This window comes from Rhinolophus sinicus, linkage group LG07, assembly GCF_036562045.2.
Source record: "Rhinolophus sinicus isolate RSC01 linkage group LG07, ASM3656204v1, whole genome shotgun sequence".
Lineage (NCBI taxonomy): Eukaryota > Metazoa > Chordata > Mammalia > Chiroptera > Rhinolophidae > Rhinolophus > Rhinolophus sinicus.
The window spans coordinates 122,999,901-123,027,843 of NC_133757.1; the positions used below are offsets into that span (position 1 = coordinate 122,999,901).

The 27,943-nt window shown below is 40.7% G+C and overlaps 1 long non-coding RNA gene across 2 annotated transcripts in view; it reads right to left on the minus strand.

Annotated features, from left to right (window-relative positions):
- LOC141572760 (uncharacterized) overlaps positions 1 to 26,458 on the minus strand; it is a 323,171-nt gene extending 296,713 nt beyond the window's left edge. For both annotated transcript variants that reach the window (XR_012498226.1, XR_012498227.1), the window contains exon 1: positions 26,272 to 26,458. This is a non-coding gene — a long non-coding RNA (uncharacterized LOC141572760). The remainder of the gene's footprint in view (positions 1 to 26,271) is intronic.
- Between the last annotated feature and the right edge of the window lie 1,485 nt (positions 26,459 to 27,943).

Below are 27,943 nucleotides of genomic sequence, written 5' to 3' on the forward strand. Positions count from 1 at the left end.
CGGAGAAGGAGAGGGAAGGAATCTGATCGTGCACAGCCTTCTACACCTATGTTTCCAAAGGATATCAAGAAAATTGCTACTTGGTTTGTGTTATAATAAATACAGTAACATGAATAAAGCTCTAGCAGAGTCCCTGGCTTGAATGGATGGTCAATAAGTGATATCAACTTGATTCACTCATTGACAACTCTGCCTGAGCACCTACTACCGTGTTTCCCCGAAAATAAGACTTAGCCGGAAAATCAGCTCAAATGCATCTTTTGGAGCACAAATTAATATAAGACCGGGTATAATATAATATAATACAATATCAGGTTTTATATAATATAATTTAAGACCAGGTATAATATAATATAATTAATATAATATAATACCGGGTCTTATATTAATTTTCGCTCCAAAAGATACACTAGAGCTGATTGTCCGGCTAGGTCTTATTTTTGGGGAAACACAGTAGCTGCCAGGCAGTCTGTGGGACACCAGGATTACAGAGCCCTGTGATGACAAAAGTTCTCCAGAGCAAAACCAGAAAATGGAGAATAGGCAGCTGTTCTACCAACAGAGAGCTAGTTCCCCATCCTACCACCTGCGTCCTCAGCAATTCCAAAGAGAGCATGAACATGGCCAGAATCCAAGATTTTGTGACACTCGGTATGAAGACACCACTAACCAGGACAGAGGAGGCGCCATCTTACAGTTGCATGACTTAGCATTCAAAAACCATCTCTGTTGATTAACGCTCCTGACTGTCGACTACAAACATTTCTTTTCGAGAGTCGTGATACTGCAGGATTTCGGAATCAAGAGGAACCCAGAAACATTAACTCCTCATTTTAGAAGTGAGGCTCAAAGAAGTAAAGCGGCATGCCCCATCTTAAGTACCTATGAAGACAGCAAGCACAAAGTAAGGAGGACAGTAAGGAAGGAAAACAAATAATATTTGCTGAGGGCTGCCCATTGTTACACTATAAACATCTAATGCTCACCACAAAATGCAGCAAGGTAGTATTACCTCCATTTGACAGATGAGGAAATTGAGGCTCAGATAGGTTAAGTAACTTGCCCAAAGCCACACAGCTAATGAACGGGAAAGCGTGTCCATTCAATACCTAATACTCTTTTTATACCGGCCTCTTTGGAGAGGCAAGCTAACTGTCCTTGATAAGCTCCCAGTTGCTACTGACCCTGAATCTGAGGACTGGTATGATGTGAAAAAAAAAAAAGAAAAGAAAAAGAAAAACAATTCACTAAAGTTGAATGAGCTTTCCTAATCTAGAAAAGCTAATATTGTTAGGATAACTGTCTCCCCCACAGGCTAATCTTCACAAGGTTTTCTTTATAGGTCTAATTTTCACTTTCACAATAAACCTCAATATTTACCACATGCAAGTATTTCCCTTCTAAACCTCAAAATTATCAATCTCGATCATGTTACTGTTCTTCAGCTGCCAGAGTGTCTTCAGAGGCCTTCTTAGAAATGTTGGGAATCCTTCAAAATGCCGACTGGCATCTTTTTCAAACTGGTCTGTGGTCTCTCCTCTCTAGCATCATCCTCCACGGATATCTCTAGGGGGACTCTGGTCAACACTTTACGGAAAGTCCTCACTGCACATGTGGGATTAGCTACAGATGGACCGAGGGGGCGGATATTGAAGAGGTGACTGTGAATGCAGAAAGGAAATAGCTGCACACTCTATTCCCTCAAGACAAAGTCTGTTATAGGAATTATTGATTAACAATATTAAAACAACTTCTGTTCCGAGTACCTTCCTTTCAGTGATTAAAGTCACCAGTAAAACTGTAAAGGAAATCTTAAAATCTGTACCACATTTAGGTTTGAAAATACTTTAAGCGGAGTAGAAAATGTTGAATTGTTTTGAGGGGGAGTTAAGAAGAAAAAGAAAAAAAAAAAACAGTAAAAGTGTCACAGGAAGAGATTTCTTACCTTACCTGCCATAAATGAGACTGCATCTGAATTTTCATTTTTTTTTTTTAATTTGCTAAATTGTAGGGAGAATAGAGAAATGAAAACTCGGTTACCGAGATTCTTGAACATGTCTGGCAGGCCCCATTTAACTGTTTAAGCCTCCACTTCCCTTTGCCTGTGTGTTTGGTTGGGAGGGAGAAGGAAAGAGAAAGGGAACACATAACAGATGTGGAAATAAATATTTATCAACACAAAGTCTTGGCAAACCTTGATCTTTGTATCACCCTTGCTCTGTATTTTTCAAGTTTCTTACTATCTCCAACCCCCAAAGAATTCATAGCTAGAAAGGAAGAGCAAAAAAGGTTCTCCACAGTGTTTAGGGGAGCTCTGATGCCTCTCCCTTAATCTAATATTAATAAATGTTTTTCACCCAAGGAATTCCTGCCAGAGAATGGAGGAAATAAAAGGTCCATTTAGCTGGTCTGTCCTGTTCTTGGACTTCCAGGCAGAATAAACAGCACCTTGTGACAAAGGCGGACCACACGCTGGCGGAGCTCCAGGCAGACACTGGGGGACGCAGTCTGTTTATCAGACAACACATTGTCTCGGCCAGGATGTGGCCCGCCTGGGTAACAAGAAGCATGCAGATGAGTTTCCCAGAGACCCAACACCCGGGCCCCTGCACTTGTTCCTTCAGGAGACACAAGCTAATGGTGGCTGTCCTGAGAACAGAACAGAGAGCCACAGAAAGGCCAGGGGAGGAGGAAACATCCAGAATTAAGCAGATCAGCCCAACAGAACTTTTCGGGAAACACATCACAAAGAATACAACTCCAAGTCACCTTGCTTCCAAAAAATAAATATAAAATTTAAGATAGGATGGCATGTTTTTTTAGTTTTGGGGGGCAGGGGGCGGTTGATGTTCAAAAATGAAAAGAATTCTCAATCTGGCTTATTTATTCTGGGTGCAGGAGATGCAATGAGGCTTTAAAGTGCTCCATTTTCTCCCAGGAAAATTGTATCCCCAGACTCAAGAGTGTTTCCCAACTTCAGTTGCCTCATATAGAAAATGGTGGTAATAATAGTACCTGCAGTATTTGGTTACTGGGAGGGTTAAATGAGGTAATTAATGGAAACCAATTTAGCCCAATGCCCAGCACACAATCTGGGCTCAGAAAATGTTGGCAGGTGTGATAGGGTGCACATTACTGAGCTGTGTATCATAAAAGCACAAAGATGGAGAGAAAAGCACCTGTGGAGAAGAAGGTGGGGTGGCAAAGGCAGTGACGGAGAAGGAAGAACACTGTCTCACTTGCTCGTTTAAAGAGTTGAATGAATTACCAGTTTGTAGAGATTTTGGAGTCAGACAGGCCTGGTTTTACACAACCTTGGGAAAATTCCCTAACCCTATGTGATTTGCAGTGTCTTTACCTGTAATTCTCACTTCACAGGGTTATGAGGAATAAATGAGACAACACGTTAACGTGCCCAGCACAGCCCCAGGCAAACAGTAGTCACACAGCAGTGGTAATTATTTCTTGTTTTACTTACACAACCCTATGGTTGGGTTCAAATGTATATTTTGTAGCTGTGTGGTATTAGGCAAATTATTTAACCTTTCTGGGCCTCGATTTCCTTATCAGTAAACCGAGGATAATAATACCCACTCGTAGTCTAATACCTACATTACTGGATGCGTACAGTGAATCTCATTTTACTGCTAAATGCAGTGAGGCATGGGATGGCTACTTGGCATAGCCGTGATCAAACTGCCATTTCTGGCCGTTAGAATTGCACCAAGTAGCTTGGCAAACTTTCATATTGTCCTAAGCACTGACATTAACTAGGCCTCATTATTGCAAAATATTTCTTCAAAGCAGGCAGATCATGGTTTTCTCCTGATGGTTGGGGTCACCTCCTTCGAGGCCCCTCACATCACCTTTCATCTGTAAAATAATTTCTCTCTCAGACAGAGTAAAGGAATAGGAAACCAATATCAAAATCATTGCGGAAAAAGAATCCCGCCTTACAAACTTCAGGTTCTTGGTATGTTTTCTATTGGAAAATGTTTCACCTTGCTACCTCCATCTTTCCACAATGACTCCAGATACTCATGTCAACAAATGTTGATGGCCCAACAAATACACTAATCAGGATTTTCTGACACATTTTAATACAAAAAGATTTTTTTAATATAAATAAGATGCTCCACTTATAGGCTTTCCTAGAACCCCATCAATGGCTGGAATATAAAACTTATCAGGCTTTGCAGTGACTTCCTTTCACACACCTATGTTCCCAGCTACGGAGTACCAGATAGTGACCTTGCCTTGTTGGAATCTGTAACTCCTACGACCAGCACATAGCAGTGGAGTGTCTGAAGCCACCTGGCCTGGTTTCATATCCCAACTTTTACAATTGAATAGTTTTGTGACCTTGGATAAGTCACTGAAATTCTGTGTCTCTGTTCTTTCAACTATAAAATGAAGCTGATAAGAGTACCTACCTCATGAGATTACCATGAAGGTTAGAGACCTAATACATGGCAAGGGCTGAGAACAGGACCAGACTGAAGAACCACAGGAGACACTATGTTATTTTGCTATTATTAGCATTAACAGTAGTACTGAGAACTCACAGACATGTTCTAACTCTCATGCAGCTGACATATCACTGCTTGAGACAGGTAGATAAATAAACAAATACATCAGTACAATGAATCAGGTAGTAATACATGCCGTAATGAACATAAAAACAGGGAATGTGATAAAATCCAACTGGAAGACAATTTAGATTGGATGGTCAGAGAAGGCCTCTCTAAGGATATGACCATTGAAAGTAAGACCAGGAAGGAACCAACCCTGAGAAGTCCTGCAGAAAGGGCATTCCACTGTCAGAAAACCAGTCCCAGAGCCCTAGGCAGGAAGCAGCTAATCTAGCTCCAGAGCACAGAGCTCGTCAGTCAGTGTGGTCTGGCTGGACAGAAGTCTGCAAGGAAGAAAGGGGTAGGAAGTGATCTGCCCTTGGGCATTGGCTAGAGAATATAGAGCCCATGCAGAATCGGAGAGAGAATTTTAATTGTATTTCGAGTGTGAAGAGATGCCTTTGTTGAGTCTTGCAAATTCACATGATCTCATTCATATTCTTAAATAATCACTCCTGCTGCTGTGTAGATTAGAATCAGGGAGATACATGTGGAGGCATTCGCAGTAATCCAGACCTAAACAAAACAAGCAAAAAGGAAGGTAGCTTATATTAGGATGGTGGTGGTGGAGACAAAAAGTAGATGGAGTTGGCATAGGTTTTGAAGATAAAATCAACAGGATGTGCTGATGGATCAACAATATAGGCCACTGAGGTGAATATACTTATTAAAGGAAAATGATGTTCACATTACATAGTACTTTTTAAAAACTGTTTTAGATTTATCTCTGATGTAAAGCATAAAGCGACATAGAAAAGTCAAAACTTCTAAAGTGGACGTAAAAAAAGATAAAGCCATAAAAACATTCCCATAAGTATGGAGGGAAAATATCAAGAGTGGGGGCCCTTTTCCCCCAGCACGGCCTGCAGACGGCTGCAAGCCCCTAGCGAAAACCCTTCTCACTGCTTAATGCCACACCAATACGATGTGGAAAAACAGGAAACATGGATTGACAGAGGGAGGGCCCATGAACCTGGGGTAATGGTGGCCGCTCAAAGTCTATGTGTAGCATGCAAAAGATCCAGAAGGTCCCAGGTGCCCTAGTTGAGGCCCAGAAGAACTAGACAGGTTTCTGGAACAACCAAGACCTGGGATCCAGAAGAGTAGAGGCCACAGAATGAGAGTCTCTCTCAACCCAAAGCCATCACACTCAAGAGCCCAGACAAGCTCACCTCAACAGACCCGGGCAACAGAGACCAATAAGGATGCAGAGAATGATGACAGAGCCTGCAATGAGAGGTAAAACTACCTGACACTTCAAGAAACCGTCTCAAGGAGACACAGAGAGAGGCGAGGGGACTCCCTAAGTCCTGAGCATTTACCCAAAGGAGCATAAGACACCCAAGGAAGACTGGGATACCATCCATTGGCAAGCGCATGGTTGCTCCTTTCTAGAAGAAGAAAGGCTTTGGAAGAAAATTAGCTCGTGGGGAGAATAAAGAAGCTATAGTTTTCTTTGTTCACCTAATTTATAATTACTACATTTGCAATACGATCATAAATGTTGGTCACAGTATTAATATTAGATAAGATTAAATTCAAACAGAAATGTTAAACAGAAGAAAGAGGAAAGTTTATGATAAGGAATATTCACAATGAGATTACAACAGTCTTGATGCACAAAATAGTTACATTAAAATTCACAACACATAGACTACAGCTAATGCAAAGAAAAATAGACTAACACATAAGATTAGGTAACTTTAAATCACAATTGTAGTTGGTCCATGGGAAATCAATTAGACAAAAAATAATTAAGAACGTTGGCTTTCAATTACTTAACTGATGAACATGAACATTAAAGATAAGTAGAACTTGCTATCTTAATAAAAAATAATAATGCACCTTACAAGAATTCATGGGACATTTAGAAAATTTTCTGACCATAAATCAAAACAAAAAGAAAACTAGAACTAGCACAGAATATATTATCTGACTGTGACCTCCAGTGACATTAAAGTATAAATAAAGAAGGAGAGAAGGACAAGAAGGAAATCAATCTTACGAAAATTAAGAAATTTATGTAGGTCAAAGAAAAATGAAAATTTCGAAATATCTACAAAATAATAATGAAATACAGTACATATTTTACAAGGTATGGGCTGGTTAAAACTCTTAGAGTTAAACCCAAAATCATAAACACATGATTAAATAAAAAAGAATAAAAATAAGTTGAGTATTCAAGTCACTACATTAGAAAAAGAACAACAAAATAAAATTACAGAAGTGAAAAATGGAACTAGAAAAATAAAATTAATGTCAACTAGAAAAATAAAATGATTGTAGAAAAATAAACTAGAAAAATAAACTAGAAAAAGAAAACTAATCATTGTAGAATGCAAAAAAAAAAGAATATTAGTGATAAATAAATCTAAGAAGTGATGGTTTGAAATAATTGATGAAATAACAAACCATTAGTTGGCCTAATCCAGAAAAAAAGAAAGTTAAAATTATAAAGGAGGAGAAATTGACATAAGTATGGAACAATTTAAATCAATCACAAGAGAGACTCAGATGCGTGTTTTCACCCATACTTTTTGGAGTTGGTCTAAAACACTTCTTACATATTGCATTTATTTTTGGTGTTCATATTATCGGTGTCAAAAAATGTTATAAGTAAAAGAGTTTTAACATTCTTAAATCGAGAAAAGCTTCAAGATTATTTAAATAAAACTTCTGTGGATTTTTGGTTTCCCCTGTTGTCAGTGACAATTTTGTTTTCCTCAGAGCATCTCTCACTGACTAGATTGAATGCTTCATAACAATCACTGGGCTACATTTAAGTGATTTTTATCCTAAATATAGAATTCTCTGATGGGGTTAAATGTTAGCATCAGCAGGAAATGATATGCTAAGTATATTGTCATGCCTCCAACCATCCCCAAAAGTACCCATCAAATAAATTCCACCAATTTACTCTAATTAAAGCTAAAAAGTGTCATGTGTGCTTTAAATGTCAGTCAATTTTGAGGTAATTATACCTGAAGGCAGGAATTCATCAGGATCTCTTTTTTTTAGAATTAAATTCAGATGGGAAGTCGAGGAGTCAAGGGATATTTGAAGATAATTAGTTCCATTCTTATCTTCCTTGGCTGTTTGTGGACAGTAAAAGGATAGGGGCATTTTTGGAAAGATACATAAGGATGTTTATTTGTTGCTTATTTTTCTCATCTCTATTCCGTTTTTCTCAACTGGGTTAGTTTCATCATGAATTTATAAGAAACTGAGATTTCAATTTCAGGAAAGAATATGCAACTTAAAACATAAGAATAAACCCTTACATTTGTAGAATGCTTTATAGTTCTCAAAATGCTTTCACAGCACCACCTCATTCCATTCTCAGAAGAATTCTTAAGGTAACATTATCTTCATTACAGATAAAGAAATTGAAGATTAGAGATTGAAGGGGATCAGAATATACCACCCCAAAATATGCTATAAGGATTATGGATTAAATTTGGCAAAAGGATTATTTTGAGTTGAAGACAATTAAGAAACAGCAGACATATGAGGAATTCTCTGCCCTCCCCCATTTTTCCTAACAGCAGAGCACAAATTTACCTTTGTGAAGGTGTCTCTTTCCCGTTTCCCATCACCAGGAAGAGGAGAATGAGTAAATCACCAGAGATGGCTTTTATCGCTGGAGATGGCACCCCTCAGTCTGCATAACAACTAAAATAATCTTTATCTCCCACTCGTTCCCCCCATGCATTTACCTTCCTACAATTTACCACCCCTAGAAAAGGTTTGTGTTTTCAGTGTTATTGAAATAGAGGGAGAAATGATACAGTAAATGAGACAACAAATCACCACTCTTTCCGTCTTTTTAGAAGTATCTATCTGGGGTAGGACCCTTAGTACCCGATTTATCTCTCTGTTAGCCACGATATAATCAAATTTGTGATGAGATGGTAATAGCTGATAATACTCCTCTGCCATATAAAATACATGTTTTAATAGGCCCTAAGCCAAAGAAGTGAGTTTTTCAAACACTGAAGAAAAATGATAATATAGCGCAATCATTCTTTTCGGCACCCCTAAAATCTTACCCTATGCATGAATCTATCTATTAATCTAAAATTAGCAGCTTGTTAGAAGCTAAAATGCTGAACAATAACCAAATTCATGAACCACACTTGTTTAGCCTTCTATAACGAAGGATTGTTGGAGCCAAAAAAGAAAGATAAAAACAAGCAGTTATAGCAGGACTGTATGCCCACCCATCTCCTTTCTAAAATGAGAGTTTTATTTCATCTGGGATGCACAGGAGAAACTGAGTGCTCAAACTTGAAAGTAGAAACAGGAAAACGGATCTGACAAAATTAGTCTTACCTCATCTCAGATTAGGTCAATCCTGTGATACTAGAGAAAAAAGTTAATATACAAACCCTTGTTTCCACAAACATTTGCTCGTTTAAACACATAAAGCATTAGAGTCCTGGCTGAGCTTAGAAGGTGCTTGTCAGCTGACATCTTGGAGTTTTTAAAATGCTCCAAAGAATGAACTGATGTCGCCAAAAGAGAGTTTGAATATTCAGAAGTGCTCAGGAGTTTGATTTTAATTTCAGGATGTTTTTATTGTCAAAGAAAATAAATCAATCCCTGTGGACACTTAAAACGTTTAGGTACAACTGAAGAATATATTTGCAGAATCAAAAGAGGTCTTGACCTTCATTATTGTATATTATTAGTTTTCTCTTTTAAAAATTGGTCTTTTTCTGATCAGTGAGTTGAGGCTGAGTTGTGGGCCACTGGTGCTCAAGCTTACTTCCTTCTCCTCTCAACTTTCACAGTGACCCTAACTGTACCATAAATTGCATAACATAGGGGCAAAAAAATGCTTGTCGTGCATGTTGCTAATGATGTGGATGAACACAATAATTTCAACCAGGGTTCACAAAATTATAGCCCCAAATCTAGCTCACTGCCTTCTTTTAATAAATAATTTTTTACTGGAACACAGCACACCCATTCATTTACATATTGGTACGAAATATAAATGAGGAGTTGGCACAGAAATCTCATGGCCCACAAGCACAATGTATTTATTATCTGGCCCTTTACAGAAAAGTTTGACAACTCTTGATCTAAAAGATTCATTAGGCGTCATTGAATCACTGCTCACTGTCACAAACAGTTTTCATGTATAATAAGTCACAACATAAAAAGTGTTCTTCAGAACTTGGTGTCTTCTTGTAAATCCATCAATCTCATTTTCAACTCCTCCTTGGTCTGAGACCATGATCTCTTTCTTATTTGCCTCCTCTCCATTTCTGTGATTATTCACACAATCACAGGGACATATGCCACCATAGATTTTTCTTCCCTAGTAACCACAATATAATGAATATTCAGGAAAAGAAGATGGTAAAAAGATTCCAATAATGCATTAAAGTAAACAGCTGGGATTCAAAGTATCTTTTATTCTCATTTTAGATAGGGTACTTGACATAACCCCTGAGCATCCCTCTGTTACATAGCTAAAGTCTATTACTTTGAAAATTGAATTAGTAATGGCTTGATCAATATGACAGTGGAATAGGTAAATGATGTGCTCACTTCCTCTCAGGACCACATCAATTACAACTAAACCACAGAACCACCATCACTGAGAATTACCTGAAGTCTAGCTGAACCAAAGCCCTACAACTATGAACATACAGAAGAAGCCACCCTAAGACAAGTAGGAGGGACAGAGACATGGAATGGACTGGTCCCACACCTGCATGTGACCATTAAAATTCAGGAGGAATATGTTGACTATGGAGGTCCCTGCTGAGGAGTGAAGGGTCCTAGCCCCTCCTCAGCCCAGAGTTTCAGTGCCCAGGAGAGAAGAGAAGTCCCCATAATTTCTGGCTGTGAAAACCAGCAGAGATTGTAGCTGAGTGAGACGGATGGTGGCTACACACCCAGGCGCTCCTCTTAAAGGGACTGCACAGGGACTTACCTGTTGACAGACTCACTCGCTCTCACTCTGAGCTCTAGTGCTGGGGCAGCAGCTCAAAAGGCACCAGGGACATATAGGGAGGAACTGAATTGTCTGCCTTCAGGCTGAGGGCTGGAGTGGAAGCTTACTCCAAGATGGAGGAACTGGCGGAAGCTATTGTATCTTTGTTGAGCCCTTCCCCTCCCACGGTGCAAACGTTCGCAGATGCCAATCTGAGTCCCCATCAAACTGACTGTCACCCTTTATCTGCCCTGCCCTATTGATTCCAAGACCATGCTCCCCTTCCCCCCACCCCCGCAACTTTCAGGCACATCCAAGCCACTTCCAATGACTTTTCCATATAAACGGCCTGCCTTGTCTCATGCTTCAGACATTCCTAAAATCTCAAACAAGCAGCTTCTGTCTTCAGTGTGTTCTGTGCCTCTGGCTGAGCAACCCTAAGCCCAGCACTAGGGACAGCCAGCCTTGCTTCCCAGACCAGCCACTCGAGACACGTCCAAGCACAGTGAAGGTGGCAGCCATCTCTGGATTGCTTTGTGGCTCATGCCAGGTACCCCAGGCAAGGTACGGACTGCAGCCGAACTTGGCCTATAGTAGGTCTCATCCCAGGAGGCCCCAGGGCTGGCAGTCCCACTGGCCAGCTTTGGACTTGGCTGGAGCATCGCCTGGCCACCTTCAAGAAGGACACACCATAACGGCAGATCTGGCAGGCAACAGAGCCCTGCTAAAGCGAGCCCCTGCATAACAGCTCCTCCACTGTAGTCACAGCCAGTCCTTACAACCAATCAGCCTGAGGGTCAATCATTCCCTCTGATGTGCAGACAGCAGTCAAGTCTCAACAATAACAGGAGGGCACCCAGAACCCTCACAAGGAACAACCTGGAGCACGCGGCTCTGGTGACCAGGGAGACTGCACCCCTGGGCCCCACAGGATACCTATTATATAAGGCCAGTCTACTAAGACCGGGAGGCATAGCAGCCCTACACAGAAACAAACACAGAGAGGCAGCTAAAATGGGGAGACAAAGGAACATTTCCCAAATAAAAGAACAGAAGAAAGCTCAAAAAAAAAGAACTAAACAAAATGGGGACAGGCAATCTACCAGATGCAGAGTTTCAAACACTGGTTATAAGGATGTTCAGTGATCTCAGGGAGGATTTCAACAAAGACATAGGAAACATAAAAAAGAACCAGTCAGAAATAAACACTACAGTAACTGAAATAAATATACATTATAGGGAATCAACAGTAGATTAGATGAAGCAGAGGACTAAATCAGCGATTTAGAAGATAACATAGCAGAAAACACTCAATCAGAACTGTAAAAAGAAAAAAGAATCCAAAACAATGAGGATAGCTTAAGGGGCGCCTCTGGACAACATCAAGTGTACCAACATTTGCATCATAGGGGTAACAGAAGGAGAGGAGAGAACGCAAGGGATTGAGAATCTATTTGAAGAAATAATGACTGAAAACTCCTAAGCTAGCAAAGGAAGTGGATATTCAAGCCCAGGAAGTGCAGAGAGCCCAAACAAGATGAACCCAAAGAGACCCACACCAAGACACATCATAATTAAAATGCCAAAAGTTAAAGACAATGAGAGAATCTTAAAAACAGCAAGAGGAAGGCAGTTAGTTACCTACAAGGGAGCTCCCATAAGACCATCAGCTGATTTCTAAACAGAAACTTTGTAGGTAAGAAGGGAGTGGCAGGAAATATTCAACCTGATGAAAAGAAAGGACCTACAACCAAGATTACTCTACCCAGCAAAGCTATCATTTAGAATCAAAGGACAGATAAAGAGCTTTCCAGACAAGAAGAGGCTAAAAACGTTCCTCACCACTAAATCAGTATTACAAGGAATCTTACAGGTACTTCTTTAAGATGAAAAGAAAAATATAAAAAAAAACATGAACAAAAATGGCAATAACTACATATCTATCAACAATTACTTTCAATATAAATGGATTAAGTGTTCCAATCAAAAGATAGGGTGGCTGAATGGATAAGAACAAGATCCTTACATATATGCTGCCTACAGGAGACTCACCAGATCAAAAGACACACAGAGACTGAAAGTAAAGGGATGGCAAAAGGTATTTCATAAAAATGGGAGGTAGGGACTGAAGTGGCAATACTTATACCAGACAAAATGCACTTTAAAAGAAAGGCTATAAGAAGGGACAATGAAGGACCCAGTAATCCCACTTCTGGGTATTTATCTGAAGAAACCCAAAACACTACTTCGAGGGGACATGTGCATCCATATGTTCATTACAGCATTGCTTACAATGACCAAGCTGTGGAGGCAGCCTGGGTGTCCACAGATGGATGAATGGAGGAAGAGGAGATGGTACATATATACAATGGAATATTGCTTGACCATGGAAAGGAATGGGTTCTTGCTATCTGCAGCGGCATGGATAAACCTGGAGGGTATTGTGCTGAGTGGAGTATGTCAGACAGAGAAAGACAGATGCAATGTGATTTTGCTTATATGTGGAATCTAAAGAACAAAATAAACAAACAAAAGAGAAACAAACTCATACATACAGAGAACATTTTGATGGTTGCCAGACTGGGGAGAGGGAAGGGGTTGGGAATGGGTGATAGAGGGGAAGGATTTAAGAAGGATAAATTGGTTGTTACAAAGTAGTTATGCAGATATAGAGTATAGCATAAGGAATATAGTCAACAATATAATAACTATATATGGGTATCAGATGGGTACTAGCTTTATCAGGGTGATAGAGGGGAGGGGGATTGGGAGCAGGGATTGGGAAAAAGGTGAAGGGATTAAGAAGTACAAATTGGTAGTTACAAAATAGTCACAGGGATGTAAAGTAAAGCATAGGGAATATAGTCAATGATACAGTAATTACTATGTATAGTGCCCGGTGAGTACCAGACTAGTTAGGGGGATCACTTATTAGATTATACAAATGTCTCACCACTATGCTATACACCTGAAGTATAAAATAACATTGAATGTCAACTATAATTGAAAAATTATAAAGGGAGGGAAGGTGAAGGAGAATAAGAGGTTCAAATTTCCAGGTATAAAACACATAAGTCATGAGAATGTAATATACAGCATAGGGAATATTGTTAATAATATTGTGATAGCATAGTACGGTGTCAGGTGGTTGCTGAACTCATCATGGTGATCACTTCTTTAGATATACAAACGTTGAGTAACTATTGTTTACACCTTAAATTAATATAATATTGCATGTTACCTATATTTTAATAAAAAATCTTTTAAAAAAGAAAATTGAACTAGTAAAATCAAAGAATATGATATGCAGCATGGCTTATGATCAAAAAGGCTTGCACCTCTGTCTTAACTAACATGTCTCAGTCAAATGAATGATGGTGGAACTGGAATAACACAAAACAGCCAAAAATGTATTGCTTAGAATTTCAAAGTCAAATGCTAGACAAGGTCAAGAATAATGTGTAATGTCTCATAATAAATCTTATCCCTGAAGTACAGCAAATTTTCAGATGATATTCTAGAATTGAAAAAAAAAAATCAAAATATTGCTTTTATGGGGTTAGAAGATTGTCTTCTTTCCTCTGCAGTTGACCTACAGTGAGAATGATGAAAATTATCTTCCCTCAGAAGAGCTGGGAAATATCAGAACTCTGAACTGGAAGAATCTTTGTCCAACTCTCTGACTTTATCAGATGAAATTGAGTCCCAAATGGCACAACTTGCTCGAGACAGAAACTGAACTACAATTCAGAGCTCTGACTCTTGTCACAAACCCTTTGCTCTACATCATGGTGGGTTAATTTACCGTCACCTCTTGGGTGGGTCAGTCAACAAGTTACTGGGTAAAGAAGCTCTAAGAGGAACTGTTGTTACATAGGCTTCCTTTATGGTGATGTCAGTGAAATTCTGGGCCTCCAAGCAAAACTTTTAGAAAAGATCCCATCACTCTACTGCAGAAGATCAGAAGAGTAAACAGTTGTGCAACAAAACATCCTCCCTCCCCTCCGCGCGGCTGACCTCACTCAGATGCGGGCACTGCTCCCGCGGTGGTGGTTACAGTCCGCCTTTGGAAAAACGTCTCTTTTTTTTTCTTCTTTGGTTACTGCCACCGCCCCTCCTGTTCCCTAGAGTGCACGGTAAAGACTAGATGCCTTCTGTATAATGACTGTGGTCAGCTATAAATATAAGGAAAATGAACATGCACCATCTTGATGTCAAGCTAATTTTAGCTTAACTGTTTCATTTTAAGTATGCCCAACTTAGACTGGGCACATCATAGCTCAGTCCAAGAAGTTTTAAAAATGGACATTACAAAACCACAGCGTGGAACCCAAATTGTTCAGATGGTAGGAACAGTGATTGAGACGCTCTTGGTGATGTTGCCAAGAGAAGGCCTTTCTTTCCATGCGCAGTGGCGCGCTCTTAAACCACTTGGGTAAATAGATTGGGTCATCCCCGGGAGGTGAACAATAGACGCTATGTTGTGGCTTTGGCTTTGGCGTAATAAATGCAAATAGTTTCTCCCCGTTCAGATGTGGACAATGCTCTGTGTGTTACAGAACACATGCTGTGGGCAGGTGAGATAAAGGCTGCTTCCCAAGTTCTCTGTCCCGTCTTCTCAATATTCTACCTTAGCTTTTCGTGTCAGCACAGTGTCTGGCTACTGTTCTCAATCCACAGGACAGCTACAGAATGCGTCTGAAGATTCCAGCCTCTATTTTCCGCCAAAGCTGGGTTTCAATCTTGGTTAATGTGCGCCCAGAAATATGTAATTGCAGACTTCCTCCTTGTAGGCCGTTCCAGAGCACAGGCTGCCAGGCCTGCATATTACTATTATTTCTTTGCCTTGGGACGAACATAGGGTGTGCCGTCAGAGTCACAGGACAGAGAACCTGCTCCCTGCCAGCAAGCCTGTATGGTTAGCAGCTGCAGCTAAGAAAAAGAACACAACTTGCATGTTTCCAATAATATTTGTTTTCCTTCTCCTTTGGATAAACAAATTTTAACTGTTTTGTTTTTTTTCATTATTAAAAACTCACGCTTGCCTTCTCCCTATATCTTTGGACTAACTCCTCACTGACTGTTTACATTAGCCACTGTGATTTTGATGTACCTGCTCCCGCTCCCCCACCCATTTTTCCTTACTGGGGAACGTCTTTTCATCCATCAAGGGTCACTTCCTTGGGGAGGCCCTCCCTGTTTACACCCGCCCACCCCTGAACATGAGCACACACACAGACACGATTACAGTTCATTGCAACCTTCTGTATGCTACCCTAGCACTTTGTTACATCTCCGTTATAAAACATCGTGACCTAACTTGCCTTATGTTTAGCTGTCTCCCTTCAGTTTACTTCTTCAGGCAGACTGACCTTACTGATCTCTGTACTTTCAGTGCTTAGCAGTTATCTCTGTCCTAGGATGAAGTTAAGTTTTCATTTTTGTATTAAGATATAATTTACATTTGTCAACAGCATGCTTTTTAGTGTACAGTTCTGTGAGTTTTGACAAATGTACCTAGCCATGTAACCACCACCACCAAACCAAGGTCTAGAGCAGTCCCACTGCCCCAAATACTGCCTGTCCCCATGTAGTCAACCCCATCTCCCCTGCAGCCCCTGGAAAGCACTGTTTTCTGTTCCTATACATAGATTCTGTGTATCATAGAAATGAAATCATACTGCTTACAGCCTCTTGAGTATGGCTTCCTCCCTTAGCACAATGCATTTGAGACCCTTCACTGTTACTACTGTGGCATTGCATTCCTTTCATTGCTGAGGAGTATTCCATTTATGAAGATCCCCCAAACCACTAAAAAAAACATTTATCATCTAAATAACTAAGTACTTTTTCCTTTGAAAGAAAACCATTAACAGAAAACATACACTACATGCATTTTTGCTGAGCAATCAGGTACTAGTTTTCCAAACAATTTCCCATCATAGATATCAATTATTAGAGTAGGCACGTATCTCTCCCAAGACCAGTCTGACAAATCGCTAGTTTAGTACTGAAAACTTGCTCCTCATTCCCACTGAAATCAATCTGGTGAAAAGCATATTAAAGGATTATGCAGTCAACCTTTGTGTGTGGACGTGTATAGGGCATTCTTTATATGAGGACCATGGGCCTGACATTCCTAAGAGGCTGTTCAGTCCTATTAAAAAGTATCCCATTGTCAATCCCTCCTTGGGGGAAGGTTTTACAGAAGGGGGGTGGGGGGGATATTTTATTACTGTTTTTACAAGTGAGGCATCTGGCATCAAGTGAATACCTACTTGGATCAAAGGACCCAAATATGCCATCAAATGTTGTATTTTTCAGGCATATTTCTTCTCAACCAATCAGTAAGTATGTATTGTTTGCACGCTATGGACCTCACAGAAGAACTATGAGATGTGGTTACTACCCTCAATGGGAATGCCTTCTAGTAAGGAAACAAGAAAATAACATGAAATATTAGCAACACAAAAATCTTCACTTGACGCATGTAAATTATATCTTAATACAACAAGAGACAGAATGAGAAAGTAGGTTGGGTGGAAGGCAAGGAAGCTATCTATACAGACTTGGTTCTACCTTTCAGTCTTGCTCTTTCGCCATTAACTGCTCACAAGTGCCACCAAATATTATTCTAGTTACAATGGCTCATTGACGCAATGAGGTTCAGGTCTAATGAAATGTAGTCAACTTATAAATATTACGTTTCCACAACTCATTCTGGCTACAAGTAGTGTAGAGGTGCAGAAGAAAATAAAACCAGAGGAGTCAGACTAGAGGAGTCAGAGAAAATTTCACAGAGGAAAAGGGATGATACGTTATGTTTAAAACACAGAATATAACACTATGTATGTATATAGATGAGCATGGCTAGACAGTACAGTGAGGTAAAAAGTTCTTACTTGTTAAGGTAAAATGATTCGGTGTGATCTTTCCCATTATTCATATTTTCCTTCAAGGTCTGAAAAACATGTCAGTATCCTAGGAATAAGGACTCTGGGTATATTTCCTTTAATTCTATAACAATAGTTGGTCCAATAAATAAAAACTAAGAGGAAAATGCATTTCTGAGGAATCTTTCTGTAAGATTCAGACAATTATAGATAGGGCAGCAGATATGTTGATACCCCAGCCACGTTCTCTCATCCTAATCCTGGACAGACTTACAGCTACCAGCACCTGCATTTCTTTGCCTAAGAGCTTTCTGTCACCTCCTGAGCCCACTTTGTTCCCATGTTCAGCTGCCCGGAAATACCAGGAATTAGCACTCCCAGAAGCAGCCCTCTACCCGACTGTAGAGATGCCACAGTCCCCTCATGGCTCAGATGGAACGACCCTGAGATACATGTTCTAAGTCATTTCCCAGAGTTTCCCATGGATTAGGTTCCAGGTGTCCAGAGTGGGCACTGGCTCAGTAACGCATCCCATTTCTCCTCCTTTCCCTGTCTCACTTCTCCACACCCCTAGAGGTATCTCCTGGGATCATCTTCCATGTGATCTGTGGCGGTGACTGTGTCCAGAGTTTGGAAACAGACAGGCCTGGTTTCCACCCTTGTCACTGGCACTCACTAGATATGCAGCTTTGGGCAAACGGGTTGGAATCTCTAAGCCTCACTTCATGCACATCATACAGATGGTAATATCTATGTTGCAATGTTATTTGGAGAATGAAATTTTATTCAACAGTGCATATAAATCACCCCCACTTGGTACAAAAAGTGGGAGGGAGCTCTTCTTTGGGTTTTAGGGATCATGACAGTATCGGAAGCGGTAACAATAGCGACCACTAATGCTTACACCAGTGTTCCTCCAAAATTAATGTGCATTTGAATCTCCTGGGATCTTGTTAAATGCAGATTCTGATCCAGAATCTGGGGCAGAGCCTGAGATTCTGCTTTTCTAACAAACTTCCAAGTAATAGCAATGCTGCTGGTCCTCAGACCGTGCTCTGAGCAGCAAAAATTTACAACATGATCTCTGGAAGGCAAGGAATGAGCAAGACAAACCATCTGTGTTCTGTTTGTGGCAAAATTACGCTCAGAAACTGAGACTGTCTTTGCCAGTAATTTCTTTAACACAGGTTCAGTGCAAGAATTATAACTTATAATAATATCTCACAAGCCAATAGCATACAGGATAATGTCTCTTAATAAGCCAATAAAGAAACAACATACTCCAAAACAGTAATAGATGAATTATACTATTGTTCCAAGCAAAGGAAAGATGAAAGAAATAAAGGCAAAATTTGGTGGAGATGCACCTTTCTACAAGCTGGTTCTCAGAAGAGTCAGCTTAGCTAAGCAAGAGCAGCCATCAAGCTGTAGGCACTAATTCAAATCCCTTGTTATTAGAGCACAATGCTAGCAAAACAAAGGTGCCAGTGTTGGCCGGCAATAGTGTCTCCATGGGGCCCCTGTCTGGTTTCCACCACTTCCAGCAAAGAGTAGCCCTCCTATGGCAGGCGCTAAGGTTCCAAGTTCTTCGGAGAGCTATTTAGATCAACAAAGAGTAGCCTTGCCCAGAAAAACACTCCTGGTAAGTTCTCACAGACTCTTCATATTTACCGCTAAATGTCCATTACATCCTAGTTTCTCCTCCCTACGAGCTCTGACAATTAAGTTCACGAACTCATCCTAGAAAAAGTGCTCCATACCTCATTGCTGAATATCACTATGGTCACCGTCAAAGTACTCCCCTTGGGAAGCTATGCACTGACGCCAGCACCTAGTCCACCCTTCAAAGCAATTTTGGAACTCTTTCTGGAATGGAGATCAGAGTTGTCATCGTATTACCTTTGATGTCCTGAATGTCATCAAAACGTCTTCCTTTCAAAATTTACTTTCTCTTTGGGTAAAGAAAGAAGTTATTGGGGGCCATAGCAGGGAGTAGGGAGGGTGTTCTAATACAGTTATTTGTTTACAGGCTAAAAACTCCCTCACAGAAGGGAGTGTCATGATGCAAGAGCCATAAATTGTTGGTGAAAAGTTCAGGTCGTCTAACTTTTTCACACAGCTTTTTCAGCACTTCCAAATAGTAAACCTGGTTAACTGTTTGTCAAGCTAGTACAAATTCATAATGAATAATCCCTCTGATGTGGAAAAGGTCCAACAACTTCACTGTAACAAGTTTTCGAACTTTGTTGTCCCACCACGTATGTTCATACTGACAAGCAATCAGTCGCATAATTGTGATGACATCATCCTTCCATGACACAGCCTCTGCGATGTAAACAAATTCACCCTCAGAGAAAAACAACTTCACTGAAGTCACAAACAAGTGGATTTGAAATCATGACAAACCAATACACAACAATCTGTATAACAAGTCACTCTAGAGCTGGTCTTTAAGTAGTGTATAACTACAGACACACACACACACACACCCTCACACACAAACACACACACTTCCATGTGTCTTGAGATCAGCAGAAAACTTTCCTTTGTGTCTGGACATCATACATGTAACCACTTAACCACTTAATTCTTACAGACTGTTGAGCAGGTAGGCATTCTCTCAACTTTGTCTACTGCTGGTACCAAATTCTGTTCCACCTATCCATTTCTGTATAGCAAACTACCTCAAAACTCAGTGGCTTACAACAACCGTCATTTTATTATTATTTGTCACAATTTCATGGGTCTGTAATTCGGTCAGGGCTCATCTGGTTGATTCTTCTGTTTCATGTGGTATCAATGTAGGTAATTCATTGGCATTCAACTAGACGCTGGATTTGTCTGAAGGGTCCACAACAGCTTCGTTTCCATGTCTACATGGCAGGGATGGCTGGAAGGCAGAGCTTAGCAGGCCTTGTCGGCCAGAACACTCATAAGAGGCCTATGCAGGATGATGGATGCCGAGTGACCATTTCTTGCTTGGCAGTTCAGGGTCCCAGAGCAAGTGGTGCAGTGAACAAAGAGGAAGGGCCCAATCTTGTATCACCTAGCCTTGCAAGTCACACAGCATCATTTCTGGTCCTACTCTATTTTTCAAGGCAGTTGTAAGTCCATCCAGATTCAAAGAAAGAGGACAAGACCCCACCTTTCAATGAATGTGTGGCCGTGTTTTAAAACTGCGACAGTCGTCCCTCTGGCCACAAATGCTAACATGCCTCTCACATGAAAAATATACTCCCTCCCTCCCAGACCCTCCATTATGGCATCAAGCTATTATTTTAGGCTCACGATCTCATCATCATCAACTCCTGTTCTTATCGGGTGTTTTCTATAGGCAACTCATTAATAAACCTTAAATCTTGAGTCTGTACGCTCAGTTGAAAGTCAGGAATTAATCTGTAAGTTAAAATGAGAATTATATTTTAAGTGAAAAGATGGGAGAGACTAGAAGAAGCATTTCAAGAAATGCCTTCAATTTACTTCAAACAACACATCACATGTTACAAACAATAAAACTCGAGGAGCTAAGGTCTCCCAGGCACCTTGCCATAAATGAGGCACTTAGAAAAGCACCATGAATCTCAAGCCACTAGGGGATCATTTAATGTTCCATTTAAAGCACATTCCTAAGGGTCTTTCTTATTCCCAGGAACATTGCTCATCAACTAACATTTATTCAGAGCTTAAAGGTTCTGACCTGTCACTGGAAGTGCTATAGGGGTTCATTCAAATATATTTAATGCAAACATGCTGACATTCTCTCCTTCACTCCGTGCCAATGACAATGAGCAAGTGATTCATGATGCAATACTCACACTGACCTTAGGAGCTTAAGTAGAAAACAAAGAGGTCTGAGGGATTTTTAACATTCCCTTGACGAAAATGACAAACAGGCCACATTAGCAAACAAATTGATTAAATGGAGAATGAAAAGCTCATCGAGTACAGCTGAAGCAGGAATAAAAACGGCAGGGAATGGACATGGACCCTGGAAATATGGATTCAGGATCTTGTTTTGGCCCCTTTATACTCAGGGCAAGGTTCTTACACTCCTTATGCCTCAGTTTCTCCAAAATGAGGACACTAGGAGCTACCTTACAGAATTGTCGTAAAGATGAAATGAGGTAAAAAGGGAATGAATGTTAAAAACTCCCAAGTGAGGAACAGTGCCATAAGGTTCTGGTTTTTGTTTATTTTATTTTAATTTTTATGTTTTTCAATTACACTGGACATTCAATATTACACTAGTTTCAGGCATACAGCATATGGTTAGACATTTATATAACATATGAAGTGATATCCTCAGTAAGTCTAACGCCCACCTGGCACCATACATAGTTATTACAATATTGTTGACTATATTTCCTCTGCTTTACTTTAACTTCCTAGTGATTATTTTGTAACTGTCAATTTGTACATCTTAATCCCTTCCTTTCTCCACCCTGCCCCCCAACCGCCTCCCATCTGGCAACCATCAGTTTGTTCTCTGTATCTCTGAGTCTGTTTCTTTTTTGTTTGTTTGTTTATTGCTTTTTACTTTTTTTAGATTCCACATATAAGTGAAATCATATGGTATTTGTCTTTCTCTGTCTGACTTATCTCACTTAGCATAATACCCTCTAGGTCTATCCATGTTATCCCAAATGGTAAGATTTCATTATTTTTTATGGCCAAATAATATTCCATTGCATATATGTACCACCTCTTCTTTATCCAGTAAATTGATGGGCACTTAGGTTGCTTCCATATCTTGGCTATTGTAAATGATGCTGCGATAAACATAGGGATCCATATATCTTTTTGAATTAGTGTTTTGGATTTCTTCAGATAAATACCCAGAAGTAGAATTGCTAGGTCATAGGTAGTTCTATTTTTAACTTTTTGAGGAACCTCCTTACTGTTTTCCATAGTGGCTGCACCAATCTGCAATCCCACCAACAGTGCATGAGGGTTCCCTTTTCTCCACATCCTCACCAGCACTTGTTGTTTGTTGATTTATTGATGATGGCCATTCTGACAGGTGTGAGGTGATGTCTCATTGTGGTTTTTATTTGCATTTATCTGATGTTTACTGATGGTGAGCATATTTTCATATGTCTACATGTCCTCTTTGGAGAAATGTCTCTTCAGGTCTCTGCCCATTTTTTAATTGGATTGTTTGTTTTTCTGGTGTTAAGCTGTATGAGTTCTTTATAACTTTTGGATATTAACCCCTTATCAGATGTGTCATTGGTGAAAGACAACCATTCAGTAGGTTGTCTTTTTATTTTGTTGATGGTTTCCAAGTGTCATTAGGTTTCGATTGACTTCAATAATCATCTTTCAGTTAAATCTCCACTCAAGTATATAAATTTGTGGTGGCAACCTTTCCTCACAGCAACCTAATGTAATTTATGTTTAAATATTTGTTGAACGCATTTATTCCTCATTTAACCTCAGAGTTAATGTCAGGTCATCAATTTCTGTTAATAGGTTTACAATAATATCCATTAGTGACATATGTCACATTATGTAACAGATGTATTAAGTGTAATGTGGCAGAATTAGGCAATCTCAGTGTGCTTCCTGTCATCACCTCCAGCCTATTCAAACCTCATCACCTCTCCTCTGGACCATTAGTCTCCTTAGGAGTTTCTCCAATATGTGTTTCATCAGATTAAAACTGATACACATTGCCAAAAATTAAGTTAATTAAATACCAGTTCCTTATTCTGGCACTCAAAGCCTTCCAAATTTACCCCCAAAATACCTTCCCAGCATTATTTCTCTGAAAACCCCTAGAGATAACCTATACTCCAACCAAATGAATCCTCTTTCGTTTCCTAGGACATGCTTTGCATCATTTCTTCTTGCCTGAGCTATCTGCTCCTCTTGAAAACCTCGCACCTATCTCCTGTTAAAAATACTTTAAGGCAACTTTCAAACTTGCAGAAAAAATAATAAAAAGAAAGAAAAATGAAGCCATGTCAGTAATGGTAATGCACTGCACAGAAAGTCACGGGAACTAATTCGGTGTGCCAGGCAAGACAACAACTTATAGATTATCTACAGAACTGGAAAGATGATGTCAGTCTGTTACAGCAAACGTTTGCATCGTTCCTGGCATAAGAATCTTGGAAAAGCTCCTCACCCCTGGGACGTTACTACACTGATCAAGTAGACAGGACCCAAAATCTGTCATCTATGACAATAACTGGCTGTCTTATATGTACAGTTCTCATCACATAAGCTCAACCGAAGTGGTGCCAAAACAATCCATCATTTTGTTTTATTTGGTATTTTAATGCAAAACAGGTCTCTCAAAAGTCAATCCAAAGTTGTATTTTCCAGACCTTTGACAAAGAAACTTCTCAGTTGTTTTGTTTTGTTTGTATTTCTTCTGAAACCTCAATAAAGCAATTGCAAGCACATCTTATCTTGTATCTTTTATCTTTACAGGGGCTTTTTAAAAAATTATAACCTCTTAGCTTTACAAAGTTTGGGCAAAGAATCCATAGGCAAGAAAAAGGAAAGTTCGACCAGATTTTAAACCATCTATTACTCAAAGAGAAGTTGCTATAGACTGCCCAAGACAGATTTATTTCAAAAAGCTTTCGTTGGCTCCAACCATTTACAAGTATGCAAGCACTGAGTAGTGAATTCAATGCATAAAGTACTACAAACCCATAAAAGTAACCCTCAAACAGAGGCTCCATGAGGAAGGGCTATTCTCAGAGGTTCACTAACCCAAATCCATGCAAAATGTTAGAATTACTGATCCATTGGCTGTGCCACTCAACTGCTGAGGAGGCAAAGGGAGTCCCAGCAAGGATTACTGCGATTTTTGTATCAATAAAACTTGCCAACAATGACAACATAACAGCCACAGCCCTTCTCAGAAGAAAACTTTTTTTCCTCTCATGGTAGCTATTACATACAAAATAGTGACAGGCACTGATTCATGAGATGATTTCCACAAAGGAACCCATCCTGCAATGTGACTTGGAGATAATTTGCCACCAACATTAAGGGGTCTCACTCTACATCCTCAAGGAAAAGGCCACCAAGATGAAATCAAAGTACTCAGCGCACAGTGAGTGTCTATATGCACAATGGCTTACGCAGAAGAGGAAGGCAGAACAAGGCCAAGAAGTCAGCCTTTGTCCAGCTCCTAGTACGAGGTATTCGGCCCAAAGTGCTTTCACCGCCATCTTACTGGATCCCCATGAGACCCTTGTGTTAGGCACTATTATTATTCGTACTTTTACAGATTAAGAAAGTGAGGGTCAGAGCAATTAAGCAACTCGCCCAGGCCTCTCTCTCTCTCTCTCTCTTTCTCTCTCTCACATACACACACACAACACACACTGTGGTCAAAAGTACAAAAGTAGCCACAGTTTGAACACAGGCCTCTCTGTCCAACAGCACAAGCCTCTCCCAGTGCACACCTGCTTCCCTGAGGCACAACTCTTGCCTTCAAGAAATTCACCTCATGGGAAATCTGGAGCCTTTGAGAACCATAACATTGAAAGTGTGTTGGAATAAAATGGTTTGGAGATATAATGATCTGAGGGAGAACAAGAGAAAATAAAGTAACTTAGTGACACTATGCTGATACTGCCTGGGAAAGAGGGTGGCCTTCTCAAACCTCACTCAGGGCTAATTAAAATTGATTGCCTATTTGGCAAATACTTCTTTTTAGTGGAGAAAAATAATTCCAGAAAATAGTATAGTGGGAAGAAAATGTACTTTTTTTTTTTTTAAGGAGGGCACCCCTCACACTGGCCCATGCGGGGATCGAACCGGGAAACTTGGTGTTATTCGTACCACGCTCTAACAAATTGAGCTAACCAGCCACCCCCCAAAAATGTACTTTTAAACCATCCAACAAAACTTAAACTGTATTTACCATATTTGTGTTTAAGTCAGGCCCTTAACTGGAATGCACTGGCCAGCTGACCCAAACGTCTAGTTCATCAAGGAGTTAGGTTTTGCATAGTAAATTCATAAATTGACCTTTTAATAAGAAATACCGAGTTTCTTAAAAATTATATAAGATTCATAGGCCCCTGACCCATTATCTCTAGACAAAAGTCAGTTTGGACATTCGTCCTTCCCTGGGCATCGTGCTGGTCCTCTGTGGAATCTAATTCTCCCCTTCACAGTGACACATTCATGCACCTTCCAATTAATATCCAAGCACCTTCAGGACTGGGTATGCCTTACAACACTCTCAGCGAGGGAACACCTACTAGGAGATTATAGGGGTGTGATTTAAAATCAGGATATTCGACTTTTCCAACAGAGAGCATTTCCTCATCCGTTTGTACCAATTTTACCTAACTGCATCCCCTCTTAATTTCACATTCATAAAAGCTTGGATCCATTAATGCCAAGATGGCTGCTAAACCTATCTCTAAATTATAGATGTTGAACCGTATGAAATAGTCCCTAGTTAACCATTTTCACATACAAAAATAGCAATTTATATATACAAACTAATAGAATGAAAAATCCCAAGAGTTTCTGGTGTGCTGAGGACCTCTTTGCAGGACCTTTTCTTTCTCTGGGAGATTCCAATCTTTCCCCAAAAGACACCTCTAGGTGCCTTCCAACCACATGGTTACCCATCACCTGTCAGTCCTCTAACTACGTTTAGAAATTTTGTTTCAGAGAAACTATCAAGCAGAAAAATTCAGCTTTCTTTCAGGAGATAATTCTGAAATCATAGGAAATAATGAGGGGGAAAAAATAGGACCTTTTAACTTGGGAAGGCAATAAAAACGTGTTCCAAAGTGTAAACAGCTTAAGACACTAATACCTGGCTCTTCTACCTCAGCAAAGCAGCTTGTTCCAACCCCGCTGAAGAGAATCTCCGTCAAGACCTTCCAGGTGATTTCGCTTCCAGACTAGTTTGGTCCTGTATGAACCGCACCAAATTGTCTTTATGGACTTCCATAAAGTGAAAGCATCAAAGACGCTTCACCTAGGTCCCCAGGCTGGGCTGGCACCGGGGCTAATGAAAGCAAACGCCTGATCCCTTAATTCACAGGGCTCGCTGCCCCCCAGACCCCCCTTTCTGCTGCCCCTCCTGGCCTCCTAGAAAGGGAGGAATGTGGTTTTTATCCCCCAGGAGGCAAAGTACAAAAACACAGCATAAAAATAAAGTATACACGACAATATGCTTACTCTCGGGGCTGTAATGTTTACAGTACACACGCTCCCTGCAGAGCCCACGCTTCCCCTCACCTGCTCTCTTTGAGCTGGCGTCCAATCATGCTGCCTGAGAAGGTCCCCGAAGCCCTCTCCTGCCACAGCACAGAAACCACTCATCTTGACAAGGACAAATCATGTGTATGCATACGTAGACAGACGTGCTCCCCAGGACGTGTGTGCATAATCCTTTTTCTCTAGGCCATACCTACGCTGCCCGGGATTGCGAAGGTTTGGATACTGTTTGTGCAAAAGGCAACAGAAAAAGGGTGAGAGGTCTGGCTTTCTCCAAAGGAAGGGAGGATTGACCATCAGTGGCCACTAACATCACAAAAGGAGAGAGAGTAGTTACTAGGTACATATTTTGAATTACTCTCACTGAAAAAAAAAAAAACCTAATCTGAATTTAGATCAGGTCTCTAACTGTTACTACCAGTTCACAGACAATAGAGAGGGACAGAGGCACAGAGAGCAGAGCGCACAGGTCCAGAGTAGGTGAGACGCTCTGATGGTGGCAGCACGTGGAAGACCTTTCTAACCTCTGCACAAACCGAGTGCCCAGAGCTCTGTCTACATCCTGGCCATGTGGGCTTTCCCTCGCGTTCTCCAGTGGTCTCACACCTGGGCAGATTGTAAATCATCCCTTTATGTCTTCCTTTTTCCCAGAGGAAGAGCCTGCCTTTTTTTGTGCTGGGTTTGCTCGAGTCACTGTGGGTAGGCTGGCAATAACATTCCCCAGAAGTCCCCTCCCTCGAGGTTCTGAGTTAGCGTTGCCAAAACAGGGGCTCAGGCAAGATGTGAGAGACAGAAGACTTCAGTCAGACATGGTGAGGGAAAGAGGGAAAGGCGCAGAGAGGTGTGGCCGGCCCCCCTGCTCCCCCTCTCCGCCCCCTTTAGCGCTTCTTCCCAGTCTAAGGCCTGCTGACCCGCAGCGGCCCAGTCCCAGGCCCGCGGCTCTGAACCTCCCAGGGGTAAGAGCTCCCCAGACACTCCCGGCTCCTTTCGCAGTCCCCTCCTGCGGCTGCACGGGCTTGTCTTCTCAGATCTCCCTGCAAGCACCCACTTGCCCACCGGGACCAGCACTTCAGTCATTTCTTAAGGGAATGAGTCCTCTGATCTCCAACTCCACTTTCTGGACCCTCCTGTGCCCTGATCCTCCCACAGTTGTGTAAGGTTTAATTCCTATAATAAATGGCTCAGCCCACACTGCCCCACGGAGTGGCACTGCTTCACTGTGGAACCCTGCATGGTGCACCTCCACCATCGACTGGACCTGCTTC